Genomic DNA, 22,523 nt, shown 5'->3' with positions numbered 1-22,523 from the left:
TATTTCTAATGGTATTTCTGTATAGCAGATATTTCACAAGGGCCGATTTTTTGATTATGATTCCCTTTCCAGTACAGGCTACTAACGTGGATCCAATTTGGATACTTGAAGTGACACTACTTAGTAATTTTGTACATGTAAGTGTTTGCAGACTTTGTTTTTTTCGTCACAATTACTCCTAATTTTATGCTAATAGTCGCATTGGACTTTTTTGTATCCCCACCTACAGTCAACTCTTGATAACACACCCACGTCTGTCCAGACCGTAAAATCGCCCCAAACCTATTGAGTACACCGCTACAGGTGGGTCTCAATTATGGCTTTTGTCGAGTATGATCCTAGTATGCACATAATCATGTATTCACATATTGGTTCTTCTTCTCTTAGGACTTCTTTAATGACCTGGTATTCATTAGATTAGATTCTTGCAATTCCATTAAATGCTTAGCAATTCTCAATATTTTCAATTTTATATACAGGGTCCAACGTATGCCTCTTAGAGATTATTAGAACAGCCGTTTTAAAGCATAGTGTGGGTGCACGCACTCTGGGGACATTCACTATTGAGTGTGGAGATCTCAAACGGGAGTGGATAAATAATTTTATGTGATACAGTGAGAGTCAATATTATCCACCACATGAATAGTAGAGGCACCAGTTTCCCCCGCTTGAATTTAGGCAGGAGCCTGGATGGCAGCAGTCGTTCTAGACTCAGAACATCGAAAGCCATGCAGTATGTAACTTTCACTATAGGAGACTCTTTAATTTTGTCTTTCCTTTCATTTCTGCTGTTCTGGAACAATTGCATTGGTCAGCGTTTCCATTGACTGTCTTTCCTCACCCGCCGAACAATCTACAGATACCCGAACTGGGTTGGAATTATCACCAGTTGTGGGGTGAGTTGGCATTATTTTGAGCGTACCAAGTTTAATTCGTTTAGAAGTCACGCACTTCAGTAACTACGCATCGAGCTAAACAATAGTTCTCCCCCTTTTCTCTTCCCCAAACTCTCAGGGATTGATTTTTCGCATCTATTAGGATCTAGGTATGTATCGTGCATGCCAATTATCAAGCATATTTAGAACTTCAACTCCACATAGCACTATCTTTTGGCAACACGGAAGTGTGGGGTGTTTTTTCAGGTAATAGGGTGTTCTTCTTCTATCCTTTTGAATATTCACGACGGTGGCACTAAACTCTCACACAGTCGCAAAAACCAATTATTGTTCCAAAGGTTACTAATTGTAATTAATGGTCCTGGTTTGAAAATACCAGTCTAACTGTGAAAGTGCAAAAAAACATGAAACATCATAATGGCTGAATAATAAACTCAAAATCTTGTTGCAAAATGCAACCTGCCAACTGGGCATTCAAGCATTTTTCACGGAAAATCTATGTGTAACATGCACCCTCATTTTCCTGCATGTTCACTCATAACAGCTGTGTGATTGACAGCTGTGTGTGTAGGTCCTGAGGCGGAAGCCGGGACTCTGTGTGAGAGCGTGAAGAGATTGTGACTTATTTACTAATTTTAACGTGTTACTACAATTGTATTTGTTTTCTTACCTTTGCCAATATTTTAATAAAAACTCTCTTCTTCGCGCACTCTGCGCTTGTATTTACCTACTGGGAATTTCTTTCACTTTCCCGAAGCGCTGTAGCCCCCATTACAGACGACTAGGGTCTGCCTGGGATTGACTACTTTGGGCGCCATCTTGTGTGAGGCGAGGAGCCGGCGAGCGGTCTAGTGCTCGGCCCCTCCCGCCCCACAAGTATAAAATATTTGGCTCTCTCCGCACTCGGCGATTGACAGCTGTGTGTGTAGGTCCTGAGGCGGAAGCCGGGACTCTGTGTGAGAGCGTGAAGAGATTGTGACTTATTTACTAATTTTAACGTGTTACTACAATTGTATTCGTTTTCTTACCTTTGCCAATATTTTAATAAAAACTCTCTTCTTCGCGCACTCTGCGCTTGTATTTACCTACTGGGAATTTCTTTCACTTTCCCGAAGCGCTGTAGCCCCCATTACAGACGACTAGGGTCTGCCTGGGATTGACTACTTTGGGCGCCATCTTGTGTGAGGCGAGGAGCCGGCGAGCGGTCTAGTGCTCGGCCCCTCCCGCCCCACAAGTATAAATGGTTCCTTGGCACCGGAAGCACAGCGGACGAGCGCAGCGGGCACGCCGAAGGCTCGCCAAAGGCGAGCCCGTCTGCGCCCGTCCGCGCTAGCTCCTTGCCCAGGGCCAGCCATGCTGCTGGACCCCTCTCATCCCATTATCAATTCTGGTCTCGATCTCAGCTTATGGCATTGAATCAAGGACCCTGCATTCCCGAGACACGATGCAACTTGGCCTCTCCCTGCAGCCCCCACTTCAAATGTAATCAATGTACTTTTGTCTTAGACACTATTATTGGTCTCCCTTCTCCTACCACAAAGCCTTCTTCCATGTCTACACGATCCTACACGGCTGGTTTATTGAACTGCCGCTCTCTTCCATGCCACTCAAGCGATGTATGGCTACTGTTATCATCAACATCCTGGGACCTACTCTTTCTCACTGAGACTTGGATTAAGGACTCGTCCAATCCAGATATTGCTTTAGCTACTCCCCCGGGCTACCGCCTCATAGGAATTAGCCGTGAGGGCTCGAAACCTGGCGGTGGCATTGCCGTTATTCTACGTAACCACCTCACTATCACTTCCAGGAAAGTCCCAAATTTAGGGCCTATAGAGGCTCTTTATTTTTCTATCACTGAGTCATCCGCTGCCATACTCTTGGGCGTGCTGGTATATAATCCCCCGAGCTCCCATCAGTCTGCACTTACCTCACTGATAGCCGCCACCGCTGATCTCTCCCTCAAGCACCCCGATTTCATTGTGTTGGGGGATTTTAATCATCATGTTGATCTGCCTGACTGCTTACCTGCTAAAAATCTCCTTGACGCTATGCTAGGCTTGAATCTATCCCAAAGGGTGAGTGGTCTGACCCATTCTGCAGGACATACTCTCGACCTGATCTTTTCCAATCTGCCTGACCTTAAAGTTCTGCCTTCGGTGCCTCTTACGTGGTCTGATCATTACCTGATCCCGTTTGTGGTGTCTATATTTAAGCCACCCAGGATAGAATCTCTTTGCAGAGGAAAGGGCAGAAATTGGCATAAAGTTTCCTGCCCTGCTCTCGAACAGGGGTTCAAGAGTACTCCGGTCTCACCCGCTGATGATCTTGATGAATGTGTCTCCTTATTTAATAAAGATCTCCTTGATGCTATTGAGCAAATTGCCCCTTTGAAAAATCTCTCTTCTTTAAGATCTAAACCTTCGGCCCCATGGTTCTCACTGTCGCTACGAGAAAACAGAAGCTACTGTGAAAAACTGGAGCGCATTTGGCGTCGGGCATATGATCCGGTGGCTAAAGCCCATTACAGATCTGCTCTTAAAGAGTTTCACAAACTCAAACGCACAGCCATGAAAGAGTATTTTGCAGATAAAATTCAAAGTGCAGAAAATTCCTCAAAGACCCTTTTTATTATTGTCAAGGATTTTGCTAATCCTTCTGCATTGGCCTCCCCAATCATCCCAAGCCAACTACTTAGGGAGGGACTATCCGACTTTTTCTTTGAAAAAATCGAGAATATCACATTAAACATCCAGCATATCCCCACCGCAGCACCGCCAGCCGATGTCACCAGCTGTGCGGAAGTATTTACCTCATTCAAGCCGCTTACGGAAGATTATGCTCTGACCCTGTTTCGGAAGTGTAAATCTGGCTCTCCACTGGATCCTGCTCCAGCTCATGTCTTGAGTGACTTAGCCCCAATATTGATTAACCCCCTGTTAGAAATTTGGAATTCTTCTTTGCAGTCAGGCCTTTTCCCCTCTTTGTGGAAACAGGCACTGCTGATACCTATTTTGAAAAAAACAGGCGCTGACCCACTATGCTTTAACAATTACCGCCCCATCTCTCTTCTCCCCAAGCCGGCAAAGGTGTTGGAGAAAGCGGTACAAGAGCAGCTGTCTGAATATTTAGAAATTAACCACCTCCTGCATGATACACAGTCAGGATTTAGGCCTGATTTTAGCACAGAATCAGCTTTGTTGGAAGTGTCTGAATCTATTCGTGAGCGTGTGGATAGGGGCGAGGAGGCCATGTTGGTCCTCCTCGACCTATCCGCGGCATTCAATACCATCTCACATGACACTCTACTGATTCGCCTGCAGGAGGTGGGCCTTGGAGGAATTCCCTTGGCTTGGGTGAAGTCTTTCCTGTCAGGCAGGTCTCAACAGGTTTCCCTCGGACCCTTTGTCTCCACTAAGAAACCACTGAGATGGGGGGTGCCGCAGGGATCTGCCCTCAGTCCTCTTTTATTTAATGTGTACCTGAGGCCACTGGCAGAGCTGGTCGAATCTTGGGGCGTCAGAGTGATCTTTTATGCTGATGATACTCAGCTTGTGTTTTCTTTTAAGGACCACTCTGACAGCTCCCTGGCTCGTTTTCGCCACTGTCTGGTTAACATCGCCTCATGGATGTCCATCAACAACTTAAAATTAAATACTGACAAGACGGAGGTACTATTTTTTAATCAAAAATCTGCTATTCCCTCGAATATCTGGTGGCCATCTCAACTTAATCCCCCTCCTGTGCCTGTGCAAGCTGCCCGCAATCTGGGCTTTCAATTTGACACAGCTCTGTCCTGCAAGACTCAAATTAATAAGGTTTCATCATCCTGCTTCGGAAAACTCCGAATGATTAAAAAAATCATCCCTTTCTTGCCTTTTGAGTCCCGCAGAACAGTAGTACATGCTCTAATTACATCCCACCTGGATTACTCAAACAGTCTTTACGTCGGCGCCCTGCATATCTCATTAACTGTCTGCAAATTGTGCAGAACTCGGCGGCACGGCTGATTTGTAACATTCCTTATCGCCACTCGATTTCACCTCACCTAGCCAAACTCCACTGGTTACCTGTGAGATATCGCATTCAGTTTAAGGCCCTGGTCTTTGCCTTCAGAGCTCTCAACGGTCGTGGTCCGGCATTCCTAAGGCACAGAATCAGGAGGTCCCATGCAACAAGGAATCTTAGATCCAACCATCTTTGCCTTATGTTCTGCCCACGCTTCCGTTTGACTCGCAAAGGTGGTAGGGCTTTTGCCGTGGCCACTTCCAGACTGTGGAACTCACTTCCTGAAGAACTCAGATTCCTTTCATCTGAGGCTATATTCCGCAGGAAACTCAAAACCTGGTTCTTCTCTCGGATCTAGCCAGACGGAACTCTCTGACTGACCTTCTAGGACTTCACACACTATCAGCGCCGGGACACCCCCGTTGGGGGTAGCTGTTTGCGCTTTAAAAGTGACTAAATAAATAAATAAACCTCTCAAGTTTTCAGTAGAATTTTTAGCACGCGTTCTAAATGAAATTTATACATAAGTTCGATAATGAGTGAATTTTGATCTCTTTGATCCTCAAAATCCCTAGGGGATGTGGGGTATAACTGATATTCTGACTGGAATAGTCAGTTAGATGTTTTACTTTGTGTTTTTTCTCCAGCCCTGAAGAATTAGTACTGAAGTACTGTACTCCAATGAAACACGTGTCGGCTGGCGCATTAAAACAACGAGAATAACAAGCGTCAACTGCTTTTTTCTTCTATTCTCACAAATTGTCATATTACATGTTTGATTGTCATGTGTGTGCACAGGTTTCCTGTATTTAATGTAGATGTAGGTGCAGCATAACATTATTCAAGGGGTTGTTAGGGTCACCCCTTTCCTTGTAGCACCACACTAATAGGCTTTGACCAGTGAATTTGCCAATTATCCAGCAGAGCGCAACCACTCCCTCACACTAAGAACCCTCTTCTTTGGTAGTATACAACTCACACAACGTCAACACACAGGGAACCTAAGACCTTATCCACGAACCAACGATCTAGAATAAACCCTTATTACACATCTAGAGGAGTGATCGCAGAGACTCACATCCATGAAAACAACTTCCTCACTACGATAAGCCCCTTGTCTTCTGTAACACACTTGTGGATACTTAAAGTGAGCTCAAGGCACCACATGTGGTCCAATCGATTTCCCCTGTGATGCCCGATGACCCAAACATGAACAATATCTTACAGCAGAAGACCTAAGCGCTCCAACCTAACCAGCCACCTGCTTTCCATCCCAACTCCCCTCATCCCAATCTATTGACAACACAACCTCCACACCACTGGTTCTCCCAGGCTAGATGCATACTAACAACATAGACATGAGCACCCACCCTTCCCCTCCTGGCCTATGGACTCAATCCTCGCCCACCTGTTCTCACACATCTCTAAAAGTCAGCCTGAGCATGATGGCACATTATCTACAACTACTCTAAAGATCTAAAAAGCCTTATAAGCAACACAGCAAAACTGTCAAACAACAGAGGGTACAACATAACACCTGTGAGGAATAGATTCAATCACACCCTAGATATTAATTAGAACACTAGACCTAACGCACACCCCCACAGAAAACGATCTCTACTGTCATGGCATCTCACCTGAGATGACAAACAATACCCTACCCAACGCCTATGGTCGACACCTCAGACTGAAGGGTCTCCTTTCTGAGAGAGCATTCACTCCCTCCTCCTCTCATATAAAACTACTTACTTGCAAACAGAGGTGATACAACCCAAATACTAACAGTTCCTACTACCCCACACAGAGATACAAGGCACAATCTCAGAGGCGTAATAAAATTGAACCTTAAACAAGTGCCCATCACCGAGTCATCCTCTGCTGACACCTAACCACACCTGAAATACATGCTCCTCAATTGCAGATCGGCAGTGAAACATGCTGCGGGCATCGCAGACCTCCTCCTTACATAAGAGCTAGACATACTAATCCTGACTGAAACTTAGCTAAAGGATCCCTCCACTCCAACTCTGGACCTCCTAGTGCCACCTAATCATGACATCATTACATTAGATAGACCAAGAAGACCCAGCGAAGGTATCGCCTGCATGCACAGAAACAATCTTTCAGTGAAACAGTCACATAAAATTTACATATTCTCATGCGAACACCTTTGCATTGAATTTTGAGCAACAATAATCCAGTGTGCAAATTGCACACGTTCTATCACCTACCAGGTGATAACATCACATTTATAGCATGGCACCCACATCTTCCTCTAAGATTTCAAATTCCACTGGAATGACCCAGCAGTCAACAGCCTTAAATCCTTTCTTGCAGATCTCAACCTGACTCAATTCTGAGACAGTCCTACACATACTTGGGTGTGACCCTGGCCCTGATCATTCCCAAGAGTAATGCCATCCAAATGTGATCTATCATCCATTGTGAGTGGATAATTCGTCACTTTCCTCATCACAGAATCAGTAAAGACAAGAAAGGCTCAACTAAAGATATTCAAACATTAGAAAAGGTGCATACAGAATATTAACTGGAATGATCTGAAATTCCACAGCAATAACATCGTGACACCTCCCTTGGATATGGCAAATGTCCATGACCTCACAAACCACTACAAATCCATGAGGAACCTTTTGGACTCAATAGCACCATTGCAGCTAAAAAGAATGCTCACCAAAGACTTCAAACCTCGGTTCAATGGCAGCCTTGCTGCAGATAGACATAAGCTTAGACTATCTGAACAAACAGGGAGATCTTCACCGTCCCTCGAAAACCGTAAACTCCTAAGATATGTGAGGAACATCTACAACAAACGTATCAGAAGCTAGAAAATGACTTTTTTTTTTATAGAAGTCAATTAGATAAAGTTAGAAATTTTTCAAAAAACTGTTTGAACTGGTCAAGCTACAATCCAATACGTCTAATCCACAGAAAAATTGCGAGGATGTTCCTCCTTCTTCATGGAAAAGACAAAGAAGATCGAAAATGACCTGCGGTCAGTTATGGAGCACCTTCCTCCCACACCTAATTTTAGCACCCCCTTCCCCCCCACTCCTGACTGCTGAGAGACCAGGTCTCTCAGCTCACATCCCCAAAAATAGTACTTTGTGGAGCACATTTAAAACGTCTGAGGAAACTGCAATTCTCAAAATCATAACAGCACTAAACCCCTCAAACTACTTTAGTGACCCTCAACCAACAAAAGTCTTTAGTGTGATCAAAATGTCCTTACCCCCTCTTTGCAGGCCTCGAAAAATCCTAAAAATGTTACTAGACCTGCAGGTTTAGTGACTTAAATAATCTACTCAACCTAATTATAATGCTTTTGACCCATAAACCGGTTTCAAATTATGTAATCCTGGGCAAGCATTTTAATTCACCGAGACGCTATTTTCATCTTTATCACATATGACAGCACCTTCAAATACGCGAGGTCAGCATGTCTGCTGTACAGAAAACTCTTTTGTTTGATTTAATAGACTCAACTTTTTCTCCATATATAATACATATTTAGTCACATTTAGGATACACATGACCGCTAACTTGCCTCTTAGTTCATTAACCGCATTGTCATCAGGGTGGGGAAGGAATGTTTCTCAAATCATGTTGAAAAACTATCACTTTTGATAAATACATAACTAAAGCATAAAGTAGCACCACACTGTCATTTGCAATCAGTAGATTTTACATTAAAACAGTCACACAATTTGTCACAGATATGTGACTTTAAAATAATATAGCGTACAATGGTTGGAAATCGAGTCTATGCAAATATTTGTCATTTGCACATCACCAAGTGAAGTGTTCTGATTTGTTTTGTTCCTATATAAATCTGTTTGTCTCACACTTCTGAACTATCAAAAAAAGTTCTTTCATAATTCCTGATATATTTTGAAATACTTGTACTATTCATTTACAAGATGTTTAAATGTTGTGTTAGAGAAAAAATACATTTTGAAGCCTTTAGTTTCACAATTATTGTCAGATAGCTCACTTGACAAAAAAACACTATCTGTAATAAAAGAAAGAAAAGTAAATACAATTTTCCAGAAATAGATAAGTAACAATTAGTAAAAAGACAAACTGACATTTGACCTCTATCCTTGAACAGACAAATGTGTCAAAAATAACAGCAAGATTTAAAGGATTCTTAATTGCTCATTCACTTTCTGAATGAACAGAACACCTGTTCCTTTCAACTTAAATTCACTCAACAGTAGGCACTAAAAATATTTCGACCTGATAAAATCTCAATCGCTATTGCAAGTGGGCGAAAGTGCATTTTTCGAGGCCTGCTCTGGACTAAAATAGTTGATGCCTCACTAGTCAAGGATTGATCCCTGATTGCCTTAAAGCTGGGCATGTTACCCCCATTTTTTTTTAAAATGACGGCGGAGCTCTCAGACCAAAACAACTTCTGCTGAATCTTTACAATTCCGACACTAGCTACGCTCCATGAGAAATGTGTACATGTACAACTGTGCAACCGTATTGACCAATTCAATTTCTTAGATCAATTCCAATCAGGCTTCTGCCATGGCCACAGCACTGAATCGGCACTCACACACATAGTTGATGATGCCTTAAGAATGTTGGATCAGAACAAATCCTGCCTTCTTATCCTCCTCAACCTCTCATCAGCCTTCGATACTGTCAAACATGACAGCCTCTTAGAAGTACTCAAATATAGGACGAGGCTATCTGGGTCTGTTCCTAACTGGTTTTCCTCTTCTCTCCACAACAGAACTCAAAGAATCAAGGTCAATATGTCCCTATCCAATCCCACACCGGTCACTTTTGGGGTCCCTCAGGGGCCTTCGGTCTCACTCACCCTCTTTAACTTATTCATGGAACCTCTAACCGAATTGTTGAATTTATCTAACATCACTATCACATGTACGCAGATGACACCCAACTGTACTTAAAAATCACTTCCCCTCAAGATATTAGGTCCCTAAACTCAATCCTTACAAAACCCACAAAACTGGTTAACAGGTAACCACCTCAAACTAAATGCTCTAAAAATTGAATTCCTCCTAATTGCCCCACCTAATCATTCACCGGACATCACAGACTGGATGAAACAACTAACGGTGCTGAACTGCATAACACATATTATAGAGTCAACAAGATCTCTGGGAATAACGCTGGACAAGAACCTGAACATGCTGGAGCACATCAGCCCTGCCACCAAAGGAGCGAATTTCCACATGAACAGCTTAAGAAAAATAAGACCCTTTCTACCCCCGTATGACTTCAAGTCAGCTGTTCAAGCACGAGTGATTCCAAGGTTGGACTATAGGAGTGCAGCCCTTTGCGGCCTACCCGCTCTCTGGTGCTAGGCTCATTACAGGTCCTGGTTGGAAAGGTCTAAACTGGCTTCCATATGAGGCAAGGATTCATTTGGAAATTACCTGAACGGCCCGTAAAGCCCTTCACTTTAACACTCTGAGATACCTTGCACAAAAACTAGAGCTATCAAGCCGTTAGAGTGATTAGGAGCTACAGTTCCTTACTGCTGAAACCACTAAAATTTTATAAAAAGAAAACAATTTCCCACTGTAGAACTCATGACCTATTCTACAGGACTAGATTTACACTTTAACTGCAAGCATACTTATTTTTCTCAGACTATGGGTCCAACCGCACACCGACAGGCTGTTGATGGAGGTCCATCTGAGATCCCGACGGGGCAGCGGTTGGAGTCGTTGCCCTAAATGGCGGCAGTGCCGAGGCAGGCACCGCTGTCGGTATATGACGATCCCTTTCCGACAGCCTTTTCACTGTGGGAACACCGCCTTGAAAAGGTTGTCGGAAAGGGATTACTGGGGGGCCCAAACTGGGCCCCCGTCCATCATGGGCCACTGAAAATTGGCCCTAGGGACACATGTAGTGCTTCCACTCACCTCCATGCACCCTGTGCCATGCACCACACGGCATACTGTCAAGAAAGTGCAGGAGGTGGTACACGGTGGAGGCATGTGCTGCAGCCCTTTTCCATGGCTGCAGCATGCCCCTACTGTGGTTCCGATATGTTTCTGACCACCTGCGCGGCGGTCATATCGAAACTTGCTTGTCGGCGGTCTCTGACCTCTGTAATTGCGGCTGGCGGTCCAACGGACTTCCACTGTGATGATGTCCTATATGCTTATTTCTTAGGTTGTTGCATGTCTGGGGACTTAGGTGTTCTCTTGAGAGGATTCACCCATTCCATGTCTCTGAAGACAATACTATTTTTATATGTGTCACCTTGAACATTGTAAAGCACTTGTTTGCGCTATAAAAAACCTTATTGAAAAACATATTTGTTTTATTTTATTGTATTTGTATGTATCTATATATATATATATCTATATCTATATCTATATATGTAAATGTACGCCTTGATTTTAAAATACTTGTTTTAAAATTCACAGATATTTTGCACGTGGGGACTATTGGATATGGTACAATCCGGGATAGGATTCAGCATTGAAAAACAAAGGATGATCTGTCCATGTGATGTATAAAACAAACGTTGACCCAGAGGATACTGAATCAGTATTTTGTACATAAGTGTCCTCTTAACTTAGCCATTCTCTGTTGGTATTATATTCTAATCAATTCGATTGGGACTTGTATGCTATACTGCGAGCTTAAGAGATATTGAAATCATGCCCACTTGGGCGATATCTGTAAATAGGATGATTATTTTGACTATTTTGAGGCTCGATTAATTTGCTTTAAGAGTATATGCCCACTTGGGCATAACAATTGATTTTACCGCAGGAATATGGCTTAATCTGATCAAAACATTACATGAATTGTATGTTTCTCTTTGCATTTAGGCAGTAAACCGCATCATGTTGGTTGAGATCCAATCACTTTACCATTCCAAAATGTCTGCCATGCATTTACACTTGGGGGTGAGTTTGAGGTAGTCCTTTGTCTATGTTAATATTTCACTGGTATGTAAAAGGACAACGATTCTGAATCCATAACAAACGTGACCAAGCCGTTAGGTGAAACGCGTTGTTTGTTTTGCTGCCGAATAAAATACTTTTTGAAGCACAGCAACTCCTTGAGTGTCGTCGCACGTTTCCTTTGCATGGGAGATCTGTTTCAGATAATTGGGCCGCCGGGACCCTAACGACGACCCACTCGCGAGCAGGTACTGGCCGAATACCGGAATTGTGACTTTGCAATATATATATATATATATATATATATATATCAAAACAAAACCCTTTCAGGCATAGAGTGACGCATAAATTATGCAAAAAAGGAGAGAACTCTGGGTAGGTCTCAGTTTAGGTGGAAAGCAGCTCCTGTTAGAGCACTCTCAACACCAGCGACACTCTAGATCTGCTCACCTCAAATGTCTGTTTTTCTATCAAAGTTTTTAAGCATAGGATTAGACAGTACTATCCATGCCGAGATAGAAAATGACAAAGTCTTTTGCCATTTAAACAGCAAAGTCTTTAAGCATAGGACTAGTACAGTGCAGTCCTTGCCGAGCTGTTAAATAACAAAAGCCATTTATCACTCCAGGCACAATATTACAGCTTTGAATTGGTAAAATACCAACTCAAGCCAACCTGAAATGAATAAAAGCAACCCCTGACACAGTGTTTCGCTCTAATTAGAGCTCTTCAGAGAGGTATAGCTTTGTCCAGACACAAGGGAGCACCCAGTATTAAGTCAAAACAAAACCCTTTCAGGCATAGAGTGACGCATAAATTATGCAAAAAAGAAGGAGAGAACTCTGGGTAGGTCTCAGTTTAGGTGGAAAGCAGCTCCTGTTAGAGCACTCTCAACACCAGCGACACTCTAGATCTGCTCACCTCAAATGTCTGTTTTTCTATCAAAGTTTTTAAGCATAGGATTAGACAGTGCTATCCATGCCGAGATAGAAAATGACAAAGTCTTTTGCCATTTAAACAGCAAAGTCTTTAAGCATAGGACTAGTACAGTGCAGTCCTTGCCGAGCTGTTAAATAACAAAAGCCATTTATCACTCCAGGCACAATATTACAGCTTTGAATTGGTAAAATACCAACTCAAGCCAACCTGAAATGAATAAAAGCAACCCCTGACACAGTGTTTCGCTCTAATTAGAGCTCTTCAGAGAGGTATAGCTTTGTCCAGACACAAGGGAGCACCCAGTATTAAGTCAAAACAAAACCCTTTCAGGCATAGAGTGACGCATAAATTATGCAAAAAAGAAGGAGAGAACTCTGGGTAGGTCTCAGTTTAGGTGGAATGCAGCTCCTGTTAGAGCACTCTCAACACCAGCGACACTCTAGATCTGCTCACCTCAAATGTCTGTTTTTCTATCAAAGTTTTTAAGCATAGGATTAGACAGTGCTATCCATGCCGAGATAGAAAATGACAAAGTCTTTTGCCATTTAAACAGCAAAGTCTTTAAGCATAGGACTAGTACCGTGCAGTCCTTGCCGAGCTGTTAAATAACAAAAGCCATTTATCACTCCAGGCACAATATTACAGCTTTGAATTGGTAAAATACCAACTCAAGCCAACCTGAAATGAATAAAAGCAACCCCTGACACAGTGTTTCGCTCTAATTAGAGCTCTTCAGAGAGGTATAGCTTTGTCCAGACACAAGGGAGCACCCAGTATTAAGTCAAAACAAAACCCTTTCAGGCATAGAGTGACGCATAAATTATGCAAAAAAGAAGGAGAGAACTCTGGGTAGGTCTCAGTTTAGGTGGAAAGCAGCTCCTGTTAGAGCACTCTCAACACCAGCGACACTCTAGATCTGCTCACCTCAAATGTCTGTTTTTCTATCAAAGTTTTTAAGCATAGGATTAGACAGTGCTATCCATGCCGAGATAGAAAATGACAAAGTCTTTTGCCATTTAAACAGCAAAGTCTTTAAGCATAGGACTAGTACATTGCAGTCCTTGCCGAGCTGATAAATAACAAAAGCCATTTATCACTCCAGGCACAATATTACAGCTTTGAATTGGTAAAATACCAACTCAAGCCAACCTGAAATGAATAAAAGCAACCCCTGACACAGTGTTTCGCTCTAATTAGAGCTCTTCAGAGAGGTATAGCTTTGTCCAGACACAAGGGAGCACCCAGTATTAAGTCAAAACAAAACCCTTTCAGGCATAGAGTGACGCATAAATTATGCAAAAAAGAAGGAGAGAACTCTCGGTAGGTCTCAGTTTAGGTGGAAAGCAGCTCCTGTTAGAGCACTCTCAACACCAGTTCTCTCCTTCTTTTTTGCATAATTTATGCGTCACTCTATGCCTGAAAGGGTTTTGTTTTGACTCAATACTGGGTGCTCCCTTGTGTCTGGACAAAGCTATACCTCTCTGAAGAGCTCTAATTAGAGCGAAACACTGTGTCAGGGGTTGCTTTTATTCATTTCAGGTTGGCTTGAGTTGGTATTTTACCAATTCAAAGCTGTAATATTGTGCCTGGAGTGATAAATGGCTTTTGTTATTTAACAGCTCGGCAAGGACTGCACTGTACTAGTCCTATGCTTAAAGACTTTGCTGTTTAAATGGCAAAAGACTTTGTCATTTTCTATCTCGGCATGGATAGCACTGTCTAATCCTATGCTTAAAAACTTTGATAGAAAAACAGACATTTGAGGTGAGCAGATCTAGAGTGTCGCTGGTGTTGAGAGTGCTCTAAGAGGAGCTGCTTTCCACCTAAACTGAGACCTACCCAGAGTTCTCTCCTTCTTTTTTGCATATATATATATATATATATATATATATATATATATATATATATATATATATATATATATATGACGAAATGGTTGCCCACAAAGAGGAAGCCACACCAGATGAGTTAAAACCATTAATCCGTCGTATCCACTGGGGTGAGACTTTTACTATTGAGGATACGACGGGACCCGCGAGGAAGCCCCGCCGCGCACAAAGCGGATCAGCAGTGACAGTGACAAAATACACTGCAGGAGGGATGAGTCCGTTCTGAGGATGTATTGGAAGATGGCAGCTTTCACTTCGGCACACCCATTGGGGTGAGACTTTTACTATTGATGATACGACGGGACCCACTTGGGTTTTTTATTTCAAGAGACCACATCTACCAGCATGCAACCGCGCATACGCCCACTGGGGAGGGATATTTAATCATGCGCAGGTGGTTCCCTTGCCTTCGTATCCTGTTGCCAGTGATCAAGGGCGGTGGTTACGCCCGAAACACGTTTGGCTCTGTACTTGTGCTGGGAGTGTTTAGCTGACTACAATCCCTGGATTAAATGGTTTTAACTCATCTGGTGTGGCTTCCTCTTTGTGAGCAACCATTTCGTCTTGTATAGCGCCCGGCCCGGGCCGCGAGTAAGCCCCGCCGCGCACAAAGCGGATCAGCAGTGACAGTGACAAAATACACTGCAGGAGGGATGAGTCAGTTCCGAGGATGTATTGAAAGGTGGCAGCTTTCACTTCGGCACACCCACTGGGGTGAGACTTTTACTATTGAGGATACGACGGGACCCACTTGGGTTTTTTATTTCAAGACACCACATCTACCAGCATGCAACCGCGCATACGCCCACTGAGGCGGGATATTTAATTATGCGCAGGTGGTTCCCTTGCCTTCATATCCTGTTGCCAGTGATCAAGGGCGGTGGTTACGCCTGAAACGCGTTTGGCTCTGTACTTGTGCTGGGAGTGTTTAGCTGACTACAATCCCTGGATTAAATGGTTTTAACTCAGTGTGGCTTCCTCTTTGTGGGCAACCATTTCCTCTTGTATAGCTGCCGGCCCGGGCCGAGAGGAAGCCCCGCCACGCACAAAGCGGATCAGCAGTGACAGTGACAAAATACACTGCAGGAGGGATGAGTCCGTTCCGAGGATGTATTGAAAGGTGGCAGCTTTCACTTCGGCACACCCACTGGGGTGAGACTTTTACTATTGAGGATACGACGGGACCCACTTGGGTTTTTTATTTCAAGGGACCACATCTACCAGCATGCAACCGCGCATACGCCCACTGGGGCGGGATATTTAATTATGCGCAGGTGGTTCCCTTGCCTTCGTATCCTGTTGCCAGTGATCAAGGGCGGTGGTTATGCCCGAAACGCGTTTGGCTCTGTACTTGTGCTGGGAGTGTTTAGCTGACTACAATCCCTGGATTAAATGGTTTTAACTCATCTGGTGTGGCTTCCTCTTTGTGGGCAACCATTTCGTCTTGTATAGCGGCCGGCACGGGCCGCGAGGAAGCCCCGCCGTGCACAAAGTGGATCAGCAGTGACAGTGACAAAATACACTGCAGGAGGGATGAGTCCGTTCCGAGGATGTATAGAAAGATGGCAGCTTTCACTGCGGCACACCCACTGGGGTGAGACTTTTACTATTGAGGATACAACAGGACCCACTTGGGTTTTTTATTTCAAGAGACCATATCTACCAGCATGCAACCGCACATACGCCCACTGGGGCGGGATATTTAATTATGCGCAGGTGGTTCTCTTGCCTTCGTATCCTGTAGCCAGTGATCAAGGGCGGTGGTTATGCCCGAAACGCGTTTGGCTCTGTACTTGTGCTGGGAGTGTTTAGCTGACTACAATCCCTGGATTAAATGGTTTTAACTCATCTGGTGTGGCTTCCTCTTTGTGGGCAACCATTTCGTCTTGTATAGCGGCCGGCCCGGGACGCGAGGAAGCCCCGCCGCGCACAAAGCGGATCAGCAGTGACAGTGACAAAATACACTGCAGGAGGGATGAGTCCGTTCCGAGGATGTATTGAAAGGTGGCAGCTTTCACTTCGGCACACCCACTGGAGTGAGACTTTTACTATTGAGGATACGACGGGACCCACTTGGGTTTTTTATTTCAAGAGACCACATCTACCAGCATGCAACCGCGCATACGCCCACTGGGGCTGGATATTTAATTATGCGCAGGTGGTTCCCTTGCCTTCATATCCTGTTGCCAGTGATCAAGGGCGGTGGTTACGCCTGAAACGCGTTTGGCTCTGTACTTGTGCTGGGAGTGTTTAGCTGACTACAATCCCTGGATTAAATGGTTTTAACTCATCTAGTGTGGCTTCCTCTTTGTGGGCAACCATTTCGTCTTGTACAGCTGCCGGCCCGGGCCGAGAGGAAGCCCCGCCACGCACAAAGCGGATCAGCAGTGACAGTGACAAAATACACTGCAGGAGGGATGAGTCCGTTCCGAGGATGTATTGAAAGGTGGCAGCTTTCACTTCGGCACACCCACTGGGGTGAGACTTTTACTATTGAGGATACGACGGGACCCACTTGGATTTTTTATTTCAAGGGACCACATCTACCAGCATGCAACCGCGCATACGCCCACTGAGGCGGGATATTTAATTATGCGCAGGTGGTTCTCTTGCCTTCGTATCCTGTAGCCAGTGATCAAGGGCGGTGGTTATGCCCGAAACGTGTTTGGCTCTGTACTTGTGCTGGGAGTGTTTAGCTGACTACAATCCCTGGATTAAATGGTTTTAACTCATCTGGTGTGGCTTCCTCTTTGTGGGCAACCATTTCGTCTTGTATAGCGGCCGGCCCGGGACGCGAGGAAGCCCCGCCGCGCACAAAGCGGATCAGCAGTGACAGTAACAAAATACACTGCAGGAGGGATGAGTCCGTTCCGAGGATGTATTGAAAGGTGGCAGCTTTCACTTCGGCACACCCACTGGAGTGAGACTTTTACTATTGAGGATACGACGGGACCCACTTGGGTTTTTTATTTCAAGAGACCACATCTACCAGCATGCAACCGCGCATACGCCCACTGGGGCTGGATATTTAATTATGCGCAGGTGGTTCCTTTGCCTTCATATCCTGTTGCCAGTGATCAAGGGCGGTGGTTACGCCCGAAACGCGTTTGGCTCTGTACTTGTGCTGGGAGTGTTTAGCTGACTACAATCCCTGGATTAAATGGTTTTAACTCATCTAGTGTGGCTTCCTCTTTGTGGGCAACCATTTCGTCTTGTACAGCTGCCGGCCCGGGCCGAGAGGAAGCCCCGCCACGCACAAAGCGGATCAGCAGTGACAGTGACAAAATACACTGCAGGAGGGATGAGTCCGTTCCGAGGATGTATTGAAAGGTGGCAGCTTTCACTTCGGCACACCCACTGGGGTGAGACTTTTACTATTGAGGATACGACGGGACCCACTTGGGTTTTTTATTTCAAGGGACCACATCTACCAGCATGCAACCGCGCATACGCCCACTGGGGCGGGATATTTAATTATGCGCAGGTGGTTCCCTTACCTTCGTATCCTGTTGCCAGTGATCAAGGGCGGTGGTTACGCCCGAAAGGCGTTTGGCTCTGTACTTGTGCTGGGAGTGTTTAGCTGACTACAATCCCTGGATTAAATGGTTTTAACTCATCTGGTGTGGCTTCCTCTTTGTGGGCAACCATTTCGTCTTGTATAGCGGCCGGCTCGGGGCCTTGAGGAAGCCCCGCCGTGCACAAAGTGGATCAGCAGTGACAGTGACAAAATACACTGCAGGAGGGATGAGTCCGTTCCGAGGATGTATAGAAAGGTGGCAGCTTTCACTGCGGCACACCCACTGGGGTGAGACTTTTACTATTGAGGATACGACGGGACCCACTTGGGTTTTTTATTTCAAGAGACCATATCTACCAGCATGCAACCGCGCATACGCCCACTGGGGCGGGATATTTAATTATGCGCAGGGGGTTCTCTTGCCTTCGTATCCTGTAGCCAGTGATCAAGGGCGGTTGTTACGCCTGAAACGCGTTTGGCTCTGTAGTTGTGCTGGGAGTGTTTAGCTGACTACAATCCCTGAATTAAATGGTTTTAACTCATCTGGTGTGGCTTCCTCTTTGTGGGCAACCATTTCGTCTTGTATGGCCGGCCCGGGCCGCGAGGAAGCCCCGCCGCGCACAAAGCGGATCAGCAGTGACAGTGACAAAATACACTGCAGGAGGGATGAGTCCGTTCCGAGGATGTATTGAAAGGTGGCAGCTTTCACTTCGGCACACCCACTGGGGTGAGACTTTTAGTATTGAGGATACGACGGGACCCACTTGGGTTTTTTATTTCAAGAGACCACATCTACCAGCATGCAACCGCGCATACGCCCACTGGGGCGGGATATTTAATTATGCGCAGGTGGTTCTCTTGCCTTCGTATCCTGTAGCCAGTGATCAAGGGCGGTGGTTATGCCCGAAAGGCGTTTGGCTCTGTACTTGTGCTGGGTGTGTTTAGCTGACTACAATCCCTGGATTAAATGGTTTTAACTCATCTGGTGTGGCTTCCTCTTTGTGGGCAACCATTTCGTCTTGTATAGCGGCCGGCCCGGGCCGCGAGGAAGCCCCGCCACGCACAAAGTGGATCAGCAGTGACAGTGACAAGATACACTGCAGGAGGGATGAGTCCGTTCCGAGGATGTATTGAAAGGTGGCAGCTTTCACTGCGGCACACCCACTGGGGTGAGACTTTTACTATTGAGGATACGACGGGACCCACTTGGGTTTTTTATTTCAAGAGACCACATCTACCAGCATGCAACCACGCATACGCCCACTGGGGCGGGATATTTAATTATGCGCTGGTGGTTCCCTTGCCTTCGTATCCTGTTGCCAGTGATCAAGGGCGGTGGTTATGCCCGAAACGCATTTGGCTCTGTACTTGTGCTGGGAGTGTTTAGCTGACTACAATCCCTGGATTAAATGATTTTAACTCATCTGTTGTGGCTTCCTCTTTGTGGGCAACCATTTCGTCATATATATATATATACATGTATGTATATATATATATATATATATATATATATATATATATATATATATATATCCGTTTCACTTCCTCCAACGAAACCGGGACACATTAACTGCGGTGCAACGCAGGGTCAGAGGGTTTCCTGCCAAAATATTCAGTTTCACAGAAACGCTTGAAAAAGCGAATAATGCACTCTTTTTCCAGTTTCAAATACCACTATTTCAGACCAAAAGATCGTATTTCAAATTCTTCATATTTATTCCAGCATAACAACAGTGCATGGAACCAACCCAACGCGTTTCACCGATCACTCGGCTTGATCACGGGTGAATTGTGTTCCTCAAAACATATTTTAAATAAAGTTACACATACCACTTCCTAGTGATAACATAAACAAAGGACTATGGTTCGTCTCATCAAGGAAGCAGCCATATTGGAACAGTGTCTTGCTAGCAAAGTGCCCAGCAGTTCTTACACTCATATTTCTTTTGCAGAGAAAATCATAAACATTTCATATCCATACAGGTTACTTATTCTCAAATGTTCTTACATCTCAATCATTTGAATTGGTTTATTCCCCAGTGGGAGTTTCCAACACTATTGTTGTGAACATAAACGTAGGGCTCTGATACATCACAAATGGAACAACCTTACTGGGATAGAGTCCTGTTCACACAGGTTCTTAAACTTATATGTCCAATGTCGAAAGGAAATAATAAACATATACCCATATAGGTTATTAAATTGTCAATCAACTGTTCTTTTCAAACAAAAATAGACACATTTTGGTCGTAGCGTCCCAAGCAGGTAAAAGTTTTAAAAAAAACAAGTGGGGTAAATAAAAATCAGAATCCTATCCATTTATGTGGCCCATTAATACAATCCATCTTGTTCATTCAATCTTCCTCAGTGGGAAAAACCTGTATGAAAAGAAACAGATTCTTCAATTTTCAGTTCACTGTAAATCCCTGATGACTCGAATCCAAACAGTGCAACACAAACATTAAATGTAAAAAAGTGATAAACATAAATGTGAGTTAAAACCATGAGGAGCATGGACAGGAGGCTGCATCACAAATATATACAATTTAGATTCTAATCACAGTTATACTAGTTTACTCGCCCAAGTGCCATTTCAATTCCTCCTCAGAGTTCAGCCCCCCAGGTATCCGAGTATCTAGGTCCAGAATGTATTTGCTCTCTAACTGTCGTAGCCTACGTATTTTGTCACCCCCTCTTTTCATGGGGGGTATTTTGTCAATCACAAAAAATTTGAGCAAATTGCGATTGCTGCGATGTAGTTCTTCGAAGTGCCTGGCTACAGGTGAATTCTGATCTTTATTTTCAATTGCCCGCATATGCTCCAAAATACGTTTCTTCGCAGGAAACATTGTACTTCCCACGTATTTCTTGGAGCATGGGCAAACAAGAATATACACCACATATTCGGATAGACAAGTAAGATGTTGTTTAATGGGTTTTTCTCTGCCTTCAATCGGATAGTATACTGTATTGACATTCTGGCTAAACTTACACTACTTGCATGTCATACACGTGAAGAACCCTTGTATGTCAGATGATTTACCATGTTTGGTCGTTATTTCATTCTTACTCAATTTATCCTTCAACGAATCTGCTTTCCGATATGTGATGCTCGGATTGCAGCCAACCACACTCGTTAACGTAGGTTCAGTTTTTAAGACATTCCAGTGTTTTTTGAGGCTGCTTTGTACCTGCCACGATTTTGCATGGTAGGTGGAGATATACCTAACCACTTCCTGTGTCTCATTCTTACTTTGCTCTTTGGGGTGTAACAGTGTGTCATGACTTACGGCAGTAGCCTTCCGAAGGGCTTCTTCAATTACTTGCGGATGATATCCACGTTCTTTGAAGTGTTCCTTCATACATTCACCCTCCAAGAAAAAGTCCTCATCCTTGCTACAATTCCTCCGGGCCCGGAGGAATTCACCAAACGGGATACTGCGTATCAAAGATCTGGGGTGGCTGCTTTCTGCATGAAGCAGTGTATTGCCTGCCGTACTCTTACGGAATAGCTTTGTCACCAGTTTATCACCAGCCACTTCCACTTTGACATCTAGAAACTCCATGTATTGGCTATCGATTTTACCTTCCAGACCCAAATTCAAATCATTCTGGTTTAGATCTTGGATAAAACTCTCTGCCAGTGTTAGAGGACCATCCCAGATAATGAACAGGTCATCTATGTATCGCAGCCAGGTAATAACATGGCTGCGATACAATGTATGGGTTTCGGACACTTGCTGCTCCCAGCTTGCCATAAACAAATTGGCAAAACTGGGAGCAAAACAAGTTCCCATCGCTGTCCCTTGGCGTTGTCTATAATAGACCTCATTAAAGATGAAGAAATTATTCTCTAGACAGAACATCATCATGTCCAAAATCATTGTGGTATGATCTTTAAAGGAGATGGAACGTTTTTTCAGAAATTGACAACAAGCATCTATACCATCTTTGTGTCGAATTGAAGTGTACAGACTACACACATCAAGTGAGATTAATAAAAAACTGTCCTGCCATACAACATTCTTGATTTTATTGATAAAGTCCCTACTGTCCTTGAGATATGATGGTATAGCTTCCACAAAAGGACGAAGGAAAAAATCAATATATTTTGACGTGTTCTCCAACAAAGAACCCATAGAGGAGACTATTGGTCTCCCTGGTGGTCTTTCGGCGTTCTTGTGGAGCTTAGGTAGTAGGTAAAGTACTGCCACTTTAGGATTTCGATTGAGTAAGAAGGAATATTCGCACCATTCTATCAAGCCTTTTTGTTGCCAATCCTTCAACATCATAAAATAAGTAGTGTTTGTTTTTTCAACCATCTGGCTTGAAGAGACCTCATAGCACTCTGTGC

The 22,523-nt window shown here is 44.1% G+C and overlaps 1 long non-coding RNA gene across 4 annotated transcripts in view; it reads left to right on the top strand.

Moving 5' to 3' along the window:
• Window positions 1-22,523, top strand: part of LOC144792715 (uncharacterized) — a 493,208-nt gene that overhangs the window by 411,126 nt on the left and 59,559 nt on the right. For 3 of the 4 annotated variants that reach the window (XR_013602614.1, XR_013602612.1, XR_013602610.1), the window contains one exon: window positions 11,339-11,944. The exons of the other annotated variant lie outside the window; for it this stretch is intronic. This is a non-coding gene — a long non-coding RNA (uncharacterized LOC144792715). Of the gene's footprint in view, window positions 1-11,338; window positions 11,945-22,523 lie in introns of those variants that run through there. 4 annotated transcript variants of the gene reach the window in all.

Source organism: Lissotriton helveticus, chromosome 11 (assembly GCF_964261635.1).
Source record: "Lissotriton helveticus chromosome 11, aLisHel1.1, whole genome shotgun sequence".
Taxonomy (NCBI): domain Eukaryota; kingdom Metazoa; phylum Chordata; class Amphibia; order Caudata; family Salamandridae; genus Lissotriton; species Lissotriton helveticus.
The sequence above is the reverse complement of the archived record's forward strand: the minus strand, read 5'-3'. Positions and strand labels throughout refer to the sequence as shown.